Genomic DNA, 15106 nt, shown 5'->3' with positions numbered 1-15106 from the left:
AGCTTGTAGACGATAAGAATATTCTATTTTCAGTTAATTACTATTAAAGTTTAAAACCGGTTATTACGCAAATTAGAACTAACACTAGACCAAGAACTAGAAATATTGGGGTTTGGCAGTACGTTCTCAACATAGCTAAACACGAATATTTCTAGTTCTGTCTTCCTAGTCACCAAAACATAGAGGAAAAGATGTCATCCACGTAACGAAACCATAGCTTTGCTTTCCACGACTCTTTCTTAACACTTCTTCTTCAAATATCTCCATATAAAAATTAGCGATTACCATTGACTTCCAGCAAAAATATGTCGATGATAAACAATACTCCACTAGCCCTAGAATATACTTCGGTAAACCCTCCAGACTGGGTTTTCGGCGAAGATCATTCATGGCATGTTTTACCAGTACTCTCTGGTAAATGGAGGTTCCACATCCACACTTACCAGGATATCCTGGAAATCTAACTTCATACTTTTGATTGAATCCACAAGATGCATAGAATCTTTTACATATGATTTTATTTTACTTGTAGAAGGAGACAGAATCTTGGTAACAAACTTCGCCAATTGGTACGTTGGAGAATTTATGGCACTGACAATATCAATTTGTTGGCAATAACTGTATATAATAAAAACAGTTTGGTGATGAGAAGATACGAGTGGCCCATATTTTGTCATTTCTTTTGAGTGATGCAAATGGGCTAACACTCTCTATCTATGTCTTTTTTGTTCTTTTCCTATCGATTAAAAGATTCCTCGTCAAAATGAGTGGCAAAGTTATTTTAAAAACCAAAAATGTCATGATAATCGTGAAATGTTTTAAATAGACAAATATTTGCTGCAAAAACTTTATGCAACAAGCTATATTTTCTAGAATAATAATGGATTTTGTAAACTGAACGAGTAAATATTTATTGTTAATAATAGCATTGAATAGTTTTTGTTATAACTACAACACTATTTTAATATAAAAATGGATTTTTTCCTCAATGTTTTGAATTCAACTTGTATAAAAAATTACAGTGCATCCGGTTATACAATTCGATTCGATTTTAAATGTAGAATTAATTTAAACAACTTTATTTTAACATATAACATTTACGGTAAGATTGATTTAATTCATTTACAACAAAAAGAACCGTGATGATCTCAAATTCGAATCGTAACCGACACAATTCAAAATTGAAATAGATGTTTTATTTGCAATATTATTATAAAATTTAATATCTAAATATTTGTCTTTATTATTGTAGAAAATGTTATTAGTTTATGTTAGTAGTTCCTGTGTGCAAATTTACATGAAAATTAAAATGCTTATGTGTTCAGGTAAAGTGCTATTCTCTCCATTTAGATCTAATAGCTACATGTTAAATTTCATCGTAGCTAATTGCATTTCTGAATAATATTGTTTACACACATACATAGGTACAAGTTATCCCCCAGCTGCTTCCAGTACATTCCAAGTCCATTAAATAGACTTCAACCGAAACACCCTTAATTTGAAGTAATACTTTAATAGGACTTGCATTTTTCGACAAATATTCACAAGTTAAACACATAAACAGAATCTACCACTCGTTAAATAAATATTGATTTAAATAATATGTATTCTATGGCCACCAATTAAATCCTGTGTGACATAAAGTAATAATCCAAATAATCCAGTGCGTTGACATAACTTTACGGAGAACAAACACGAATGTTATTTTCGTTAACGCAAAAGATTTGGGTTGTAAACATAATAATACATCTCGTCTTTTTGTAGTCGTACCTAAAGAAGAGATTTTGTTCGAAATATACACAGTTGCAACATATTTCGAACGCGGATTCTAAATACAAAACAAGATGTATTTCAACCTTACCAAGCTAGCGGAAATGGTATGAGACCCTAATGAGAGGTTGCTCGTACATCTGCAACCCCCTAGGAGTATGCAAAAGAGGGCAGTTGTGGCCCAAAATGCCGTGCATATATTACGAACTCCACTTCTCTCCTGCTACATGAATATATTTAAATACACTCGAAAATAAACAAATACCTTTATTACGTAAAATTAAATTCTTTTTCGTATATATGACTATTACTCTATGTTATTCAATTGCTAAACAATTATAGATCACTTATATCTCTTTAAGTTGAGATAAATTAATGAAATGTTGTATAAGCCATTATTATCATGATAAACATTCGTATAAATCACGTCACTCAAATGGCATAACCAGAAGTAGAACTGGACGTTTTACAAATGTTGTTACTCCATCAATATCATATCAAAATGCGAGATGCTGAATATAAGCGATTGACTTGAATTACTGTTCTTTATATAACTACCTTCTAAAATCGATATAACTCGAAAGTACACACATTAGATAACATCTCTGATATTTGTCACGAAAACAACGTCTTCATTAGTTGAAATGGAACTAATAGGCAACATTCTGTTAAGATAATGTTTATTAAAATTGACCAATTAAAGAATATACGCACGAATCTAAATGGGTGCTTTTGTATTTATTATCAGTTTTGCTGACACATCGGGAATTTCCACATCTACGAAATGTAAACACTGTTGCATTCGTAAAGGCTCACAAATAACAATCGAGTGGTCACAATGGCATAACATAATAATAAACGTATTGATGTGAAAACACGGAATTTACATACTATCAAAACAAACTAATAAATAATGAATGAATCAATGTAAAGTTAAATTACTATGAATTTGCAGACCTACTCAATTAGGAGTTGGAACCATTTGGGTATAACTTCACATTGATATAAACTCTCCATTTCATAGATATGGGTGATTTAATTATGTTCGGCGTTCTTGTGTCATCCTATGCATAATTAATTCCATCTTTCTACATTTTTAGGGCTTGGATGTATTCTGGAATGTTTTATTAAACCCCGAGTGAGAGTATTATCATTTTCTTTATTATACAATTAATATATATGGCTAAATTAGAATTAAATATGATTAATGGATTTCATTTTTGCATTTTTTGCCAAAAACCGAGACATACTCCTGAACCGTGTTTAATACCAGGTGCTAATGAACATGGCAAGAGCTTCCATTCAGAAAACTTTTCCCTTCTTTTATCAGTATCTCTATGTTACATTGCTGCTTTTGTTGGCTTCTGTTTTATCTAGCCTTTTCTGGTTACTCTGAAGCAATGCCCATATTCTTGCATTCGTTTTATTTTCCGATCTGAGCTTATGAATTCCTCTGGTTTTTTTTCAGTTTCAGTTTTGTTACCTTTAGCAATTATAACATTTCTTTTCTTGTTTACAGGTTTGTATCGGAATCTCCTTAAATACGCAAAATAATAACAATTACAGCTTTTCCAGGAATTAGGCTCAACTATATGAACAAAATCAAACATTTCCTGATAATCGCTTACCATCCAACATCCACAGAAAATGTTTTAAATTCTACTCATAATACTGGTATTAAGCACACCACAGCGTGATAATGTTTTGTGCAACAATAACCGGTAAGTTCGGGAGTATGACTTGATAAGGTATCAGAATCGAGAATTGAGGGACTTAGCACAAGAACAGAGACGTCATTTTCAAGAAATATAACCAGTTTGGAAGGTGTAAATGCAAATCCATAAAGATTTGGCTATTTATTCACATGTCTAAACCTCTAAAACTTTCTAAACCAATCATGATTAAAACAAGACCGAACATTCGCCTACATTACTGATGAGAAACAACCCTTGTTAGATCAACAACAGACTAAATATATGAATGAACCATACAGAGGACAACACGCACGACATAACGCATAAAACGTTGTTGTTGATGTGGTTTTCTTTCTTGTTTTTGTTGTAATGTTAGCATCATAAAAAGAACGATGTGTACTCATACAATTTGAAAAATATGTTGCGAATAAGCTGTTTAACCCATATGTAAAATTAATACTAAAAATAGAAGCAATTTCGCGATTGTCATCTCCTACCAGATTCCAACTACGTATCGTTTAGATTTATTATTACTTTATTGGCGTGTTTATGTTGATCTTGCTCAAAATAATATGAAGGGGATCAATGGCATCGCTGACCTTGCTGGGTTCGTTAAAATCTTTGCTTAAATTAAGTCGCCAACACCATACGTTAAAGTTTTGCAAAATTTTATTATTTTCCAATGCTTTTATTTTTATGAAAATAATAACGTGTAATATCTCACATTGTAATTAGGTTTCATCAGGTTTTGATATAGATCTGAGTTACGCGAAATTGAATTAATAAAAACGAAATTGATGTTATTTCAACAACAAACGCTCCCAGTACTCCATCACACTTTAGATTGTAAATAAGAACTTATCACGCCTCTCCACTCTACATCCGTTTTTCCAAATAGCCCATTTTTCACATTATCTCCCTCTGTATTGTAATATTCCTTAATTTCTTGTGTGAATATTTAAATTTATGAATAAACGGGGTTAGATTTTTATCGGGAAACTTTACCAGAATGTAGTTTAAGCTGAAATAACACAAGGTTCGCAGTTGTTTCGTTATATAGCCTTAAATTAAAAAAAAATACTTTTAATTTTTTATTTCAGCTATAAATAAAGAGAAAAAATGAATGTGTTATTGTGGGCAGCCATGATTGACTATAATTATTCTAAAAGTTGCGAAAACTTTAATAAGAAACTTTTATGGATGAATGAAGCCACGTTTATAAGAAGGGGTGTTGTTAATTATTACAATTTACCCCCTCGCGTTTGATTTAAACTTTATAATTCTTTGGACGTGCTCAGGGCCTTGATAGGACATTTCGTTGGGATCTCCTATATATGTACCTACATCTTTTACAGAGCAATATTAGTCAGAAACCAATTTCAGAAAAGCATATGGCCTATCACTTGTTTAAATAAACTTCTTTGGAATTTTGTGGTTGATGTCTACTATATTCGTCATTCTTCGCCCAAAATCTCTTCTATGATCATTCGGATAAAGTATTATGCTCCGAACAAAGTTATCGGTGTCGGAAACAGCATTTGAGAGCTTGTTAACACTAGAACTTCAAACCACAGAATAACCAAAAAGGACATGTAGCGACGTCATGTTCTTGAAAGGAGTTGTTATTGCAAAGTCCTTAACCTCACTTACTTGTGGTTAAGCGCCTGTGCCAATGATTTCAACACCGTAGTTCCCTAATATCTAATCAAACTTTAAAGTTTAATCCCATCAAGGTTGTGTCTGTACTCCAAAATTTAGCTTCACTTAGGACTAGAATAATTCAATGGCACTTCTTTTGCCTTTTATATTTTGAATGAATATCACGTAGTTGGCCAATGACATCTATCAGAGCGTGTTCGTACAAAATAATACTAAATAAATTAATACTTAGATTATGTTGTTTTGCACCTGTTCTGTATTTTTTATTTTCTGTATTTTTGTTTAAAATATATAGTTACAACTACATACTATTGCATAATTGTTTAAGTGATTATCTACATCTCTGTATAAGTGAAAATTATTAATTATCCAAGGAATTATAAAAAAAATGCTTCAGACTCTTTTAGCTAATTTGAGATGCTTTTATAATTTGATTATCTTCGTAAAGAAATTGTTAATTATAGACATGTTTAATAAAAAAAGCTAAACTTATTCCCCAAATTTCATTTCTGAAATGCATATGGTTTCAGAGAAATAAAATAAATTCTAAATTTTTTGTCATCTTTAGAAAGGAATGGCTTCTCAAGGGAAGTGAAGGCACATATGGTTCATATATGAAAGTGACCTTAATTTTCGACAAGAATCGTCTCGTAAGGTTTGTCGCATTTGTAGTGAATCGTCCTGCACGAAAGGAAAACTGACCGTATACTCTTAGCTAGAACTATAAGATGGTAATCGGCAATAATGTGCAAATTGAAGTTTAATATAGATCTCAATTCATTATAATTATTTCCAAAAGCGATACTGACTAAATTTAGTTTTATACAGAAGTTATTATGGATTTACTTTACAATTATTTAATAATTTTCGAGAATCATTTAAAAAAAATCGCGAAAAATTGAATTCTTAAGATATCTTGATGAAATATTCGCTATTTATAAAAGAAGATATGTATACTTTTTTATGAACCAAATTGTATCTTAAAATCTCTATTTATCTTTAAAATAATGATTATTGAAATTCACCTAATTTTTATGACTATAAAGTCAACAATTTCGTATAATCTTTAAAAAATTAAATTCTTAAGATACCATGATGAAATATTGGCCATATATAAATCAAACCATGTTTAAAAATCTTTATCAAGTTTTTAGATAAAAAAACATTTAAAAAAAAAGCGTAATAAATAGAATTATAACCTATCTTGGTGAAATATTCGTTGTTTGTAGAAGAAGATATGTACTATTTCATGAATCAAGCCGTATTTTAAAATCTCTTTTCGTCTTTGAGATAATGATTATTGAAATCCACCTGATTTTTTCTGCAGATTTTCCTGCATGTTCACAGATTTTATTGAAACGTTACAAAATATTCAGACGTTAATGAAGGTAATTTAAGTGAAGTTATTCGCCATCGGATTGAAACATGTAAGATTGTTTTAAACCCGCTGATTCATTTGTAAATGTAATAAAGAATAAAATTACTCTAAAATGTATTATTGAATATACATTTATTGTTTAGATGTGGTTAGTTTAAACTTTTGTTAGAGTTTGAATTCGAAATCCTATGTATACAAAGGATTTCAACCTCTTGTTTGAGTACAATTCTCAAACTAAGGCTTGTTAAAACATAAACATAATAGATTACATAAGAAAACTAAGTTTTGTTTGTTTTTTGTAATTTTTGCAATAACTATCTTAATGATAAAATCTTAATTTAATAACACAACTTTATTTCTTATACCATCTTTAATGTTAAGCATTTCCGGTTTGCTCTCAACCTCTCAGATGTTTCCTTATCCTTCTTTCCCACTTTCCATCACAATTTTTTTATCCCGTGGCGTTTGATATATAGCGCAGAACTGAGATGGCGATGCTGTCTTATATTTCACCTTCCACTTCGCCTTTCTTTTTGTTATTTTATCCCCAACTTCCGGCTTATGTAAACATTACTGCTATCATCGGCTGATTCTCGAAATACACAAAAGAAACGAGAAAGAGAAAATGTTAAAAACAAGATTTAGTAGTATGAAAATGAGTTTTATTAACATTCTTGGATTTTCTTTTTTATTTTTGAAAATTTAGGATAAATATTTAAAAAGATTGCTGTTTTTAGCTTAACTTCAATCGTCGTTTCGACGTCACTTCTCTACAAGATGTTACATCTAAACATCATTAAATAAGATTAAACAACCAACAAGATTAATAAGGTAAGTTGATGCAACGGAACGGCAAAGTTTGCTTTAAACCATCAACGTAAAGTTTAGGAGTTACTATTATTAAAAACCAATTTTGAATATTGCTTTGGAAAGATTCACTCGAAAGTTTAATTCGAACCCGAATCTAGTCATTTCATTAATCAAATCGATAAACTTTACAAGCTATCATCTAACCGTTTTATATTTATGACGTAATTCCAATATTGTATCCAATAATATTATAATTAAGCACTCGATTTAATTAAAATAATACTACGAATATAATGGTTTAGACAGGTTTACACAAATCAAATTGATTAACGCATAAAATGTTCTAAAACACCAGTGTTACGATTGAAAATACAACATAAAATTAGTTTATTAAATCAGATACGCTAATCTTAATTCAAATTAAATTTTAGTGTTTAAATTGAGGTAATTCTGCACTTGGGTTGAATATAATATTTACGTGTCTGATACTACACCGACATAATCGTAATGAAACTTTTATTTTCATTACTCTCGTACGTAAAACAGAAAATCTCTCCTGGCGAGTTTATTTTAGTGCACGTGCTAGTTTTAAAAAGTAAACTTAAACCGTAACAACCAGGACTGTAAATCGTGTGGCAATAAAATTTTTATACCGGTAACATAAAGTATAGTTAAAAAACTTTTTATATACCTTCTTCAAAATATTTCAAAAATAATAATCAAGTATTATTTTTACAATTTTCCCTTTTAAAGCTCTTGATATAACATCACGAACAGTGTATCAAAGTACTCGTGAAAAATATCCGTTCTCTAATAACAAATATCATAAAAAAAATTTTCACTCGAACATCCTGCGTTTTCTCTCTCCTTATAAATCAATGAAATACATAAACAAATAATCCTTTAAAAATATCAAATATCATATATTCATGGTAGTACTAAAAATATTTATGACATTGAGAACTATGTGAACCAGTTTTTCCAATCACTTAATCAAAAAGTTCACTACATATAAGTTAAACATGATTACAAAGTCTTTAATACAACAGTGTTATATCAGAATTATATCAGAATAATAACCATAAGTAGAGAATTAATTAGGCGAACATCAAAATCGATTTCAAATTTCCGCTTGCTAAAATCTATTGAACTGAAACATAACATGTAAAAAAATCGATTTACACAGTCTCAAACACGTTCTATTCAAACGTGTTCAAACAGACACGCTAACATAGGTTTTGTTAGAGCTTTGAATACCGCTCCAAACTTCAATGCCGGTATTTCATCATTATTTATTTTTAAAACCAAGATAATTTCTATATAACAATAGTAGCAATGTAACATTTATATTGCAATTTTAGTACCCTTCATTTTTGTCTTATTTTTAGTTATAACACACTTGATATCCGAGATCTTGGGAAAGAATCTTAACCAAGCGTTTTTTCCTGCTTTACATCTTCCAAGTTTTTGTTGGTGTTCACAAAAGAACACTTCTTTTCTATATATAATCCCATTAAATTTCCGGTAAATCATTCCGTTATCATATCTCTTTTTCATCATCCAGTGTAGTTGCTTTCGCTTAAGTTGGAGATATGATGCAATTAGCAGCTACACCTTTTCCTTGACACCACACATTTTGAGTTTCCCTAAAACTAATTGGCGATTGATGGATTTCAAGGTACTTACAACGGTGTAAAGGCGCAGTAGATACTATGAATAAGATGGTAAATGAATATTCAGTGAAAAGAGAAACGAAAAGATGGCCCCTTTGTATTATTTCAAAGTATTTTGGATGTTGCAGCTGTAAATGCTTATATAATTTGGACAACTAAAAATCCAGAACTAAAAAGGAATGACTACAGAAGAACATTTTTATTAGAACTTGGACAAGAACTCATAAAGCAGGACAAGCACTTATCTAAAAGAATTGTGGAGGAGAGATCCGTGTCCTAATGCCTGTGAAAGAAGCTCAAAACCAACAGATTCCAGTCCCATCTTTAAGTCCCATCTTTTAGTCCCAAATATCATCTGTAGGTTTCCTCAACGTTCCTGACATATCTTAACATTGTCTTGGCACCTTAATATCTTCTTCAACATCTAATAATTTCGTCCTTGTTATTTGTAAGCGTCATTTCTGACATCTCACAACATCGTACTCTGAAGTATTTCAATATCGTCCCTGTCCTTCTTTAACATTGTCTATGACCTACATCTCACGACAGTGTCCTGCTCTCCTCCAACATCCTCTGCATCATTTATTAGTATCCCACAATATCTCTCTCAACTTATTTCCTATCATCTATTAATATCGTTCTTGATATTCTTAATTACCATCAAATATCATCTGTAGCTTTCCTCAACATAACATTCGCTTTCCTCAACGTTCCTGACATATCTTAACATTGTCTTAGCAGCTTAATATCTTCTTCAACATCTAACAATTTCGTCCTTGTTATTTGTAAGCGTCATTTCTGATATCTCACAACATCGTACTGTGAAGTATTTCAATATCGTCCCTGTCCTTCTTTAACATTGTCTATGACCTACATCTCACGACAGTGTCCTGCTCTCCTCCAACATCCTGTGCATCATTTATTAGTATCCCACAATGTCTCTCTCAACTTATTTCCTATCATCTATAAATATAGATGTCACAAAATCTCCTAACATAATCTCTAGAAACTCTCTTATTTATTCTGTCTCTCTCAACATCATTTCAATCATCTATTAATATCATTCTTGACATCCGCATCTATTATCCACGACACCTTCATTATCGGCACTGGTATCTCAAAATGTTGTTCACTGCCTTAACAAGTACCTTTCAATATCGCCACACTGACTGCCTCTCACATCTCATAACATTATTACAAAAATTATGAAGAGAATTGCCTTTTTAATGGTAAACTTAAAGAAATCACTTTGAGTTTTTGAGACATACATTTTTAAGTTATTCGCACTTGTGTGGATTATTAATTAAGATTAGCAGCATTTTTTGGTTAAATAAAATCATCCTTTCTGGTCATTACCAAAATCCAATTAAGAAAATTTCATTTAAATTCTGAGTTAAAGTTTTTAAACTAAATCGCAATTCAAAATAACTTTTTTATCATCGTTAATTAATTTAATTCACAAATTAAATTCCGATTTTATTTATTGAAAACTCAAAATCCGATAACTACCCATTTATTTTAATTACTTAATTACTTGGGTTTTCCGTCATAATTTTTTTTAAATAAAGATAATTTGATAAAATTGGTGTACTTTCAAAGTTTCGAAATAACTAATCGTGTCATTTACCATTGTAACCCTCCATAGAAGCACTTATAAAAGACAAATTACACAATTTTTTCTCAATTTCAACTTTAAAAATGATTTATTCAACGTGAGATCTTGATTATCCTAAATGTCTTTGAATTATACGACGTGAGAGGATGTCCCATAGGAAGCATTGAATTAAAACGTTTTTGGAATATAAATGTTATAAGGGCAAACAAGGAATTGTTCGCCCTCCCCCTTATCTTATATAAGTCCCTTAGGATCGTAAAACACACAGTATAAACTTTTTTCTCGGCCTTATCTATGCAAAATATGGCTTGAGACATAAAAAGGAGTTATCAAATAATTATTAAGAAAAAAATGTTTAATAAAATTTTCAAACAATCTCTTCGTATTCTTAAAACAATGCAATATCGTATTTGCCAAATAAATAAAATAAACATAGGATATCAATATAAGTAAACACATACCATATCATCAGTCCAAAGTCAAAGTTAAAACTATAATAAATAGTGATGACAATTTATTTTAACAATATTCTTTGTGTAGCATTCAACGAATAAGAAGTTAATTTAATTTTTATACAAACATGAAACGAATAAGCTATGTAGTAGTTGCAACATTATTATTAGCGATGGTGGTAATTGCTGATAATGTAGTTGTATGTAAAGCTCAAAATCTTGATTCATTAGCACCCGTTAACGACAATCTGGTAAGTTTTAATTAATAATACTTGAATTTAATTGAATAATTAATAAAAAAAAAATTTATAGTTTGAAGTTGTCCGCACAAACATTTCTCATCCCCAATTAAACAACATTAAAACCGTTGTTTATGCTAGTACTCAATTCGAAGGCAAAAATTTAGCACCGAATCGTGTTAAATACATTTCAGACTTTTTAAACAAACTCTATCCTGAACAAATTTGGAATGTAATAGAAAATTATGTTGAAGGTTACATTTACTCAGACCAATACGTAAATATGAAAGTCTATGCATTTGGATATGAAAACCATCAACGACGTGATTGGATACAATATTACATATTTACTATTTAATATTTATTTTGTAAGTTTTTTATTATTAGTAATAATGTAAGAATTTAAATAAAAATATTAATTAGTTTTGATTAAATAGAATTTTTATTTTGAATTGAAAATAACACAAGGTTCAAATGAAAAGTAAGTGAACGTTTTACCTCGTGACACAAAAAGTATATAAACTTAAAGTTCAACTAACTCAAACTAACCGAATCGGTAAAATCACTAGGTTCAAGTTAGATCAAGTTTCAGAAAGACGTAACATTTCGGTTCAATAATTGCTTTATTTTTATCCTCTCTAAGAAAGAAAAGATTTGTTCTTTAGAACACTCTTATTTTACACAAAGGAATGAGAAGAGTGTATAAATAAAACCAGTTTTTTAATTAACATAAGTAAAATAATTATATATTAATAATATTTAACAATTAGAACTTTTAAATCAAGATATTTCAAAGTGTAAAACTTGAATATTATCTAAAACTGTGATATTGGGATATTTGGAATCGCCTAAATTGGTTTCAAAGTACATTCCTATTATTATTTAAACATTAATGATAGTAATTAACTAACTGCCATCTTTGTCAACACTTCCGGCGCTTATATAGGCTGATTTAGCAAATCACCACAGTTTCAAAACATCTTCTATTGATCTTAGAGAAATCTAACTAATTTTCTTTCCTCGTGTTGCACATCTGTTTTGGGAGGTCACATCTATGTTCGTTTTTACATTTGACTAAACCAACCTGGCACGATATGCTGTACCTAAACATAGCAACTAATCTTTTCCGATTATACTAACTCTACATCCTCCTGCACTAACATCCAGTAATTACGGCAATCATATCCGAACATATTTTCGACGATTTCTCATGTTTCTGGGGTAACATAGTACTTCGCCCACCCATGATTGTATGAATATAACCAATGGATGTAAGGAGGTCATGTATCCATGCTTTCCGCTATGATCCCTCGTTGTGCTCGAATCGAGTTGTACAGGATATATGTTAATCTTCTTCTTCTCAAGGTGCTCATCTGACGCAAATGTTGAAAATGATATTGCAATTATTTCAGAAATCGTTGAAACTGCTCTTGAAGTTTTGTAATAAATACAATGAAACATTTAAAGAAGAAAAGGCAGGAATTCATAAGATCTTTTGGATATTGGGACACAATCAACGACTTAAGATATTTGGTCAAAAGTTATTTAGACAGATAATGTTGTAATGTGGCTAAATTTATTATGATAAAAAATGATTGGTCAAAATCGCTAAGAATGGAAAGCCACTGTCAAGGCGACTATCAAAACGCTCCCCTAAGCGGTAGAGGGATGTTACACAAGCCAAAAGCTTTCATCAAGAAGAAAAAAAAGATGCCGACCACTATTTAACTGATTAAGGGTAATTACGTGATGTTTCAGCTTACAGTAAACTTGTAGGTAAAAAAAATGTTATTTCGTCATGCAACTAAGTATCTTGAACGGGTTGAAAACGTCATTATATTGCTAGCTATAATGATTTCTGGTTCGACTTCAGGAGTATTATTGTATCTATACATTACATACAAGGCAAATCATAACTGGATGTATATTAAATGCAACATTCACAGCAAGATCTCATCATATTTCACAGACACTATGAAAACCATGAAAGATGTAAAAAGAACGACAAAGCCTTTATTTATCTTCCAAAAAATCCACCAACCTCAACCACCCTTTGTATTTTGGGATTATTTTTCCGTTCAAGATAACATGAAGATCGATTCTAACCAACTGGTTGAAAATCCTTCCGCCATAGACGCCTTTAGACAAAATAGATTTTTCTCGGTCATTAACTTTTACGCTTATTAATTTGAAAATTCAAATAAGATAAGTTTAATAAGTTCGTTTTGTACAACCGGTATTGTACGTTCTATTGCCAACGTTCTAGTTGATAATTTCAAACAATAAAGGTGCAATGCAGAACTAATAAAGAGGAATATTAAACGGTGTATATTAAACTACCCGTGGAAACCGGAAAGAGCGTTGTAATACAGAATGATGAAGATTCTAATAATTCAGAGGTAAATGAGGCAGTGACTTATGATAGCTACACTGAAGATGTTCTACAAATCGAGAATTATGATGACAGATTACTTCGAACCAAAAAAATATGGAATTCGCACCGGGAAAATTCCTGCTGGTAAAGATGTATGAGGAATCAATAAAAAAAATTGTTACCCGGACGTAGATAATGTCCAAAGTGTAAATGAAGAAGGAAAAGAGCTAAAATCTACAGTTTCAATCAGAAAAGTATTCAAAGTTGAAGAAGACGACGAATTTTTAGCAGTCCTCTTTGATATAAATGAAATTTAGCCAAATCATACTTTACAAAAAGGTCGAAAAGGTGGTTATTAACAATTTCATTCCATGATATATAAAATTCTGTAATTTCTTAACTGTTTGAAAAAGAAAAGAGTGGGTGAGATTGATCATAATGTGATATCAATCACTTGCTTGCCGTATATGCATTAAAACTTTAGTGATCAATCTTACCCAAAACATACGAAATTGATCAGGATTATTTGTAAAAAGGTTAGAAATGATACAACCGTTACCGAGACGGTTTGACCAATCACATAAAAAATTTTCTACGCATCATGGTGCGACGCAAAATATTACGTCATTTAAGACTCGTATTTAATGTCTCAAAAAAATAGAGACGTACGGTTATCTTTTTTTTTGTTAAAAATTTTACAAAATAAACGTTTTTTGTTTAATATTTACTTAATTTTAAATTAATGGAATAATGGAACCTTTCGAACCTCCTTGTGTTCTTCTCGGTAATTGCAAAGAGTACCAACCCATAAATAATAATTGTTTCGAGCCAAATTTAGAACTAAACGTAAACGAAACCCGCACCAAGTTTATTTCCGCGCCCACATCAAACGAAAACCCCAGACTACAACACCAAACTTACTTTTGAAAAAAGACTCCAACTCTCCTTCCACTCACTTTATAAAATTCGAATCGAATGAATTCGTTTTTCACAAGTTTTTTGTTCTTCCAAAAAAATTTTTGTGGTTGTTAAAAACCCGGTGGAAAGAAACACGTGGATAACTCGCGAGTTTGTGATACAAAGGTGGTGTAAGCGAGGCGTCAGGACGCAAACTGACGACGTCGACGTCGCGTTCCAGACGTTTCAGGAAGGGCGCAGGTCGCTAAACTACAACGAGAGAAAGACCCTTCATCTAGTCCACGGCGTAAACAGATACCCACGGCGAGGAAGAACAAATTTTCAACACGAACACAAAGCGAACGTGTAGCGGCCGTTTCATTCTTTTGTTGGAAATTGGAATTCTTGGCACGTCACGTTGTATATCTTCATGATTGTTGTATCTACGTTTTATGGGGAAAAGTTTTGATGAATTTTTACAATTTGGTTACAATTTCAAATGATATTAAATAATTTTATTTTAAATCAAATAAAATTATAATTTC

At 31.0% G+C, this 15106-nt stretch overlaps 1 protein-coding gene across 3 annotated transcripts in view; it reads right to left on the bottom strand.

The window, feature by feature from the left end:
- The window catches only part of LOC111428781 (uncharacterized), a 66668-nt gene extending 51866 nt beyond the window's left edge, over positions 1 to 14802 (bottom strand). The window contains exon 1 of one of the 3 annotated variants that reach the window (XM_023064469.2): positions 14586 to 14802. The gene's annotated coding sequence lies outside the window, so the exon portion shown is untranslated. The remainder of the gene's footprint in view (positions 1 to 14585) is intronic. The other 2 variants (XM_023064470.2, XM_023064467.2) reach the window with 2 other exon arrangements.
- Positions 14803 to 15106: the final 304 nt, after the last annotated feature.

This window comes from Onthophagus taurus, chromosome 2, assembly GCF_036711975.1.
Source record: "Onthophagus taurus isolate NC chromosome 2, IU_Otau_3.0, whole genome shotgun sequence".
In the NCBI taxonomy this organism is placed as follows: domain Eukaryota; kingdom Metazoa; phylum Arthropoda; class Insecta; order Coleoptera; family Scarabaeidae; genus Onthophagus; species Onthophagus taurus.
The sequence above is the reverse complement of the archived record's forward strand: the minus strand, read 5'-3'. Positions and strand labels throughout refer to the sequence as shown.